The sequence below is a fragment of the Egretta garzetta genome, unplaced genomic scaffold, assembly GCF_000687185.1.
Source record: "Egretta garzetta isolate BGI_Z169 unplaced genomic scaffold, ASM68718v1 scaffold12, whole genome shotgun sequence".
Lineage (NCBI taxonomy): Eukaryota > Metazoa > Chordata > Aves > Pelecaniformes > Ardeidae > Egretta > Egretta garzetta.
This window is the reverse complement of record NW_009258795.1, coordinates 1,369,583-1,376,358: the sequence shown is the minus strand read 5'-3', so window position 1 is coordinate 1,376,358 and position 6,776 is coordinate 1,369,583.

Here is a 6,776-nt window from a genome sequence, read left to right as displayed (position 1 = left end):
TGCTAATAAAGGTAGTTCACTATGGGGGGTAACGATGCAATTTACACACTAAGTTTTATGTTACAGAGCTTTCTGTGAGTTAGTGCGGAATAACAGTAGAAATATTCTAATCATCTTGATGCGTTGGAGATCTGTGTTTCTGAAATGGTCCACTGAATTAAGGGATTTTCCTTTTAAACTTGTATCTACACCGTTTGGTGTGGGGAGCTTGGGGGTTTGTTTTGGGGTTTTTTTTGTGTTTTGGGGTTTTTTTCCCCTGTTACAGCAGTCAGATGCTTTGATTACGTGGCTTTCAGACTAGGACCATATGGTGGATGGCTACGTGGTTCTGTGTGGGGAAGACACACTGGGTGTGAGGCTGAAGCAGTATTTGGGCATGTAGCACGTTGTGTGTAGGATTCAGATATGTTAGGTGTAAGTGACTTTTTCAGTATGCTGAAAATGGGTTCCTCGGCTTTAGAAAGTTTATCAGGCATCTAACCTGGAATTTCTGTACTTCATGGATCTCTCACAGGGGTAGTGTTTCTTAGTGACCTAATGCAGAGGAACTGAGCAACTTCCCTGTTTACAGATAACTCCTTATGCTAACTGAGACTAGAAAAATGAAATCATCCTAAAAATTCTGATGTGACAGAAAAAGGTATGTTCATAGTATCATGAATTACACCTCTTTTTGCTTTTCCCCATAGACCCTCTTTAGCACTACATCAGCATGCCAAGTGCTGCCTTATTTTGATTCCAAATTCTTCCTTTTTTTGCTCTCTAATTATAAATTTTGAGAAAATTCTGTTCCTTTCCTGCGAGTATGAAGTGCTAGAAAAAATAATCTCTAAAATAACACACACACACACAAACTGAGCTTTTCAAGGACATTCAGGCTTCCCCAGTGCCCCTCAAAGGGGGCATATTGAAGGACAGCATGCATCTAAAGCCTTGTTAAATAATTTCAAGTGTTTAGAAGCCAAATACTAACCGCAGCTGTACAGTTTTCTGCTCTTTCTGCCGGTGTTCTGTCGTGCTGTTCCTCCAGACAAACCTTAACTGCAGGCCTATTTGTAGCAACGTTTTGAATAATACAAGCTGTAGTTAGTCATGTATTGCCAGAAGCCTCTGTCAGTTGCAGAACTGCAGACTAATACTGAATTTACTTGATCTTTCCAGCTAGTGTTTTTAAATATGTGTGCCTTGGCATTGGAAGACCTGCCATACTCTACATACGCCATTTGCTAGCAAAAAACAAAGTAAAAGCATAAAAAAGCATGCATTACGATTATTCCTGCTTGTTTCTGCTTATAGTTTTGGGGTTTTTTTTTGGTGTAATGGTGATCACAAATGACAAAACCCAGATGGTGGCACATTTTATTATTTAGAAGAGAAATACCAGTACTGCCACTTAACGGTTTATTGGCCAGTTACCGCATTAGGTGATCTGTACGCGAAAAACAACTTTTATCAAAATCCTGGTGTCAGCTGCTTTGGTTATAGAAGGAGAAGCAGCTGCTTTTAGGACGTAAGAATATTCCTGTTTTTACAAACGATTGAAAATACCTAGAAGAAAAGGAAGAACTTTTATTTGTCCTTACATCGGGCAGTACCTGCCCGGGAGCAGGCACCGACAGCAGTGCAGGCGCAGTAGTCCAGCCCTCCCTAAGAGGATGTACCGTGTTTTGTGGGGCTCTTGGATGTTTCCAGAAACCTACGGGTCCCGGTGTGTGTGAGCGGAGGGGTGGGGAGGGCAAAGGGGGAGGGGGATACCCGTGATGCCAACGCAAGATGCTGCGTGCGGTAGTGCGTTGTGTTCGCTTCTGGTCTCGTAAGTGATGCAAAAGAACAAAAGGCGTTGACATCACTTAACTGCGATTAAGTATGGGTTGTTTTCTTTCTAAGCAGAGAGATCTTGACGTATTTATTTCCTTGACAAAAGTGCTGGAGAATCTGTACCAAAGTTTTGAGAGGTTTGTAGAGGTCAGGACACGCAGGAGAAGTGGGTCTGAGGCAATGCACAAAGCGTTTCAAAATGGAGTAAACATGCAAGACAAAGCTACTCAAAATCTTTGCAAGTCCCTTTCAAGGAAAAGGATGCCAGTCAGTTGCTTGCTCTGTCAGTTCTTTTTTTAGCAAAGAATGACGACTTCATGCTGTTGATTTATTCTGATATGGTGGATGTAATGTGTGTTACTTTCATTGCTGTTGAGATAACTGATGAGAGCCATGGAGGGGAAAAGAGATGGGGTAGTACAAGCAGGACTGTAAGTACCATTCCTGGGATGCACGGGGAGATGGCCTGTCATGGCCAGGTGCTTTGGTCTGGTGGTGAGACCGCTCTCAGCTGTGGCTGGGAAATTGGTTCTAGCGAAACAGGTTTGGTTTGGTCTCAGAACTCTGTCAAAACAAGAGGTGAAAAGAGTGTGCGTGTGAGTGTGAATGGGTGTGCACGCATGCGTGGGAGAGGGAGGGAAGTAGGTGGGGTGGAGGGGAGGACACAGGGAAGATGAGCAGAAACTTCTGTATTAGACAGAAGCCTCTTCTGCTCCTCTCTTCCATTGCCATGCGTCTTCATCGGTGCCATAATTTCTGTATTGGTGGTTTACGTGCTAATAGCAGAGGCACAGTGAAGTCCTGAGAGATTTACCTCATGAATTCCGGCAGCTCTTCTAGTTACTTGTTTCCTGGTCTCTTAATTCAAAGTTCTGGATGGAAGGGGGGTCCTTCACCACCCCAGCTGTTACCATCATCAGTGTTTAATCCTGCTTTACAATGGGCCCATTCCAGACCATGTATTTCAGATTTTGTCATCATCTTAACAGTATTACAACAGCAATGCAGTACTCCAAAGCATCAGCAGCCTTCAGTCTTTCTGTCTTATTTACGTAACTCTCTTATTAACAGGTTACGGGTTTCCTGCCTGCCCTGCAATTTAGCCGCTTGGTAAGGCAGATCTGTAGGTCTCAATTATTAAAACGGTGCAGACTTCTGCCGCACAAGGCTGTGATGACAGATGGCATAGTGATGCCAGATTGCGGAAGGGTTGCACGAGTGTGTCGCTGTCACATTGTTTGGGTACAGCCTTCAGAAGCTACTGGTCTGTTCCCTTTCACTGCCCAGAATCTGCAGGCATGTTGTCCTTCGGAAGACACTTGGGAAAGGAGACAGGAGAGGTTTTCTTTCCTTGCAACTTTCCAGGGCATCCTGGCTGAGGTAGTCGTTGTTTGGTTTTTCTCAGTTCATCAGGGAACGGAGTGGTTTTCAGCTATATATAGCGCATGATGGAGTCAATATTTCAGCACTTTGAGGTTTGGCAGAAAAAAGGATTGACATCTTTTATTGACTGAATTTGTTAGGGCAGAACTGCAACCCATGAGTTTATTTTTAAAATATGGAAAGGTTTATTACCATGTTGCTGAAATCTTTGTTGTTGGGCATAAGATTGAGGTATTAGGGACTTACAGAGCAAAACTATTTGACATGATCCTTGTTCTCAGTACTGAAAATGAGGACTGAGATTTGAGAAGGCAGTGATGTGAGCATGCTTTTTTTAAAAAGATCTGTTGAAAAGTGAGTTATGTATGACCAGTACATATAAAAACTTCAAGTTTTATGTATTGTCTTCTCTCTGAAGCATTTGATATTTAGGGAAAAGCTTACCTATCTTGCGAGAAGTGCACAAAACAGTTTTTCCTGTGCTACGCATGCTTACATCACGTACACTCCTTGTCACCTGGTGATGCCCCCATTTGAAAGCAGCAGTTGCTATTGCAGGGCTAGAGGGTGCATTTTCACAAAATCCAGGATTGCGTCTTCATTCTCATCAGCCAGGTGTACTTATCCCGGTCGATGTGGGGCTCATTGTCCAGGTTACTGGATGTGAATTATTTGTTATGCCATGCAATTTAATGGAAATCGCCATTTCTGTCCTAGTTGCACTGCACAGATGGGAAACTGTGGTTGTATTTCATACCTGATCTCCAAATTTTCAAAACCTGCCTGGTATCCAGGGAGAGGACGTGTAGGAATGGTTCAAAGCCACGTCAGGGGCGGTTCAGTCTTGCCATGAGGAAGCATTTCCTTACCCAGAGGGTGGCCAGACCCTGGAAGAGGCTTCCTGGAGAGGGGGTCGATGCCCCAAGCCTGTCAGCGTTTAAGAGGCATTTGGACAACGTCCTTCGTAACGTGCTCCAACTTTTGGTCTTTCAGAGCATGCTTTGGCTTTTAACTTTAACTTTTGGTCAGCCCTGAAGGGCTCAGGCAGTCGGACCAGGTGATGGTTGCAGGTCCCTTCCAACGGAACTATTCTTATTCCCGTTCCTATGCTATTCCTGTTCTAAATTTTATTTTTCAAAAGTGGGAAAAACTGCAAAAGCACTGATGATAATAGCAAGCAAAATCGCTCAGTTCCAGTTGTTCAGCAAGACTGGGGGCTTCTGGCACCCACTGTATTTGTTCATCAGAAAAAGAAGCATTTTAGCACAGTTCTCCTCAGCCTGTCAGAGGAATTGCTTTCCTGAACAGAGCTAAATGTCAACTGAGTTGCAGTTCTCAATCCAACGTGTCTTAGTTTGCTTAGACAACAGAAAACAACGTCATTTCTCCTGTTGGGGAATCTACTGCTGTAACCCATGGGAGAATAATAAACTAGCATTATTTGTTTGTTTATTTAATATCAGAAAGGGGCAACCTGCTGTAACACTTACATTTTATTTGTGCTGCTTGATTGCCTATAATGGAAAAAATGCCTTGAGGCCTAAAATACATTAAAGTGTTGGGTTTTTTTTCAAAATGACACTGTGGCTTCCAAAAAAATACTTGAGCAAAGTTACACACTTCAGTTTTTTTTCCCCTGTGGAAGTCATGCACCAGTTCATGAGGAGTGTCTAGATGAAGCGGTTACAAAATGCGAAGGACAAGTTGTGTTATGGGACTGGCCATTACAGCAATAAGCAGGAAGAGGAACCTTTTGTGCTCCTTTATGGCAGATGTCTTAGTACTGTTTTCTGCAGTGCAGCTGTAGTTACTGTAAGGGGCGGCCAGTTAGACTACTCTCTGCGTCACCTCCGTCATTGGTGCCCAGATACGATGTCTGTTTATAATTGGTAAATGTTAAAAACCAGACAGGAAAATCAGCTCTCTCTCTTCCTGCCCTTGCTCAATCTCAGCAGCTTTTCCCGGTTTTGTAGGTTTGGCTTTTATAGTACTTTATACCAACAGGGGGCAAAAATTCTTTTGGCAATCCAAATGATTGCATTATGATTAATTTGTTCTGCTTGTCCTTGCATGTGAAATATTTCTGGTTTAGAGGTTGCCTTCTCTTCACAAGGCTGTTATATTTATCTTTGCTGTATTGATACCAGTTTAAAAATAGACATGCATGTTGATCTGTGCTGATCTAGTAGTATTTTTCTTAAATATCTTCTGATACTTTTCAGTGAGATCCTCTGAGAGTCCTCCATCTGCTTAAAGCGCCAAGAGAAAAAAATCAGGCATGTAATAAACTGGCCTAGGAATAAGCTACTCTCCAAGTCAAGCAGCTTTCCTGCCCACAGAGGAGCTTTCCTCTACAATTACTTTCAAAACGAGAACCATGCTTGCTGAATGACCCAGTAATGGCAGCACGAGATTAATGTGCTCTGCCGGTAAATATGACGTTGAGCTGCGGTTTGGGAAAAATCTTTGTGCTTCCTGAAGTCTATGATTTGAATGGTGATAATGCACCTGTTTTGTCAAGAATAACTTGTCATGGATTTTCTTACTGTTTCATTTAAGGGAGAGAAATTCTCTGGTAATTGGTATTTTAGTTTCTTAGCAGATCGATAAATCCAATTAAAAAGCTTTTATCAGAAGTGCACCAGATTTATATTTTAAATTTCAAACTGAAGTAAACAATTTTTGTGTTATTACCTAGGGATGATAGGACACAAATATACAGGGAAGCGAAAGGCTTTGTCCACAGAAGTTTGAGGTGAGATGTAATCCCAGAAGACGTGGTAGCAGTCACAAGCAAACGGCAGAGGAGGACAGTGAGACAGTTAAAAGCAGAAGAATAAACGCCCGTCAGCTACTCTGTTCAGTAATTGCTGTTTCTAAGGAAGCTACTTAGAAACTGACATATGTGGTATCTTATGTAAAACTGTGATTAATTTGTTTCCTTGCCTGTCAGGGAGATATGATATATGGAAAATATGCCAGACTTTCCTTCATATGGGAAAGATACTGCTAAGATAATGATGAACTTTTTGATGAAGTAAGGAAAACTATTTTAATTTGAATGAAAGCTGGCTTTTCTCCCCAAGGTCTTTGTTTTTCAAAACTGGACCATTGTAAAAGGGAGCTTCAACCAGTGGAGCGCTGGATCCATCACTGGGCTTGGGATATACTCATTCATTACTCTTCCCCGTCTGCCTGCAGGTTCTGGATGCCTTCTGTGGGATCCGTTTTGTGCCAGCAGGGTGAGTTAATCAACTTGAGCTGCTGGAAAATGAATCCGTTTCACTTGGTGGTCACGGAATTGCTTGATCTAGTGCATGGGAAGACGCCCTCCCTTGAGAGAGGTTGAGAGGGATCCCAGATGACCATAGCCTGGAAGTTAGGGTATTCAGGTGGCTGGTAGCTGACGTTGCTACATTCCAGTTCCAAATTATGCAGCACAAGATGCATTTGAACTTGTCTCAGCTATATCATAAGATTGTTCCACAGAGGGCTATTGTGGTTAAAGTGAACACGTTACCTCCTTCTCTTCATTTTCTCTGATGTCTCGAAGGGCCGGCATACACCAAGCATTC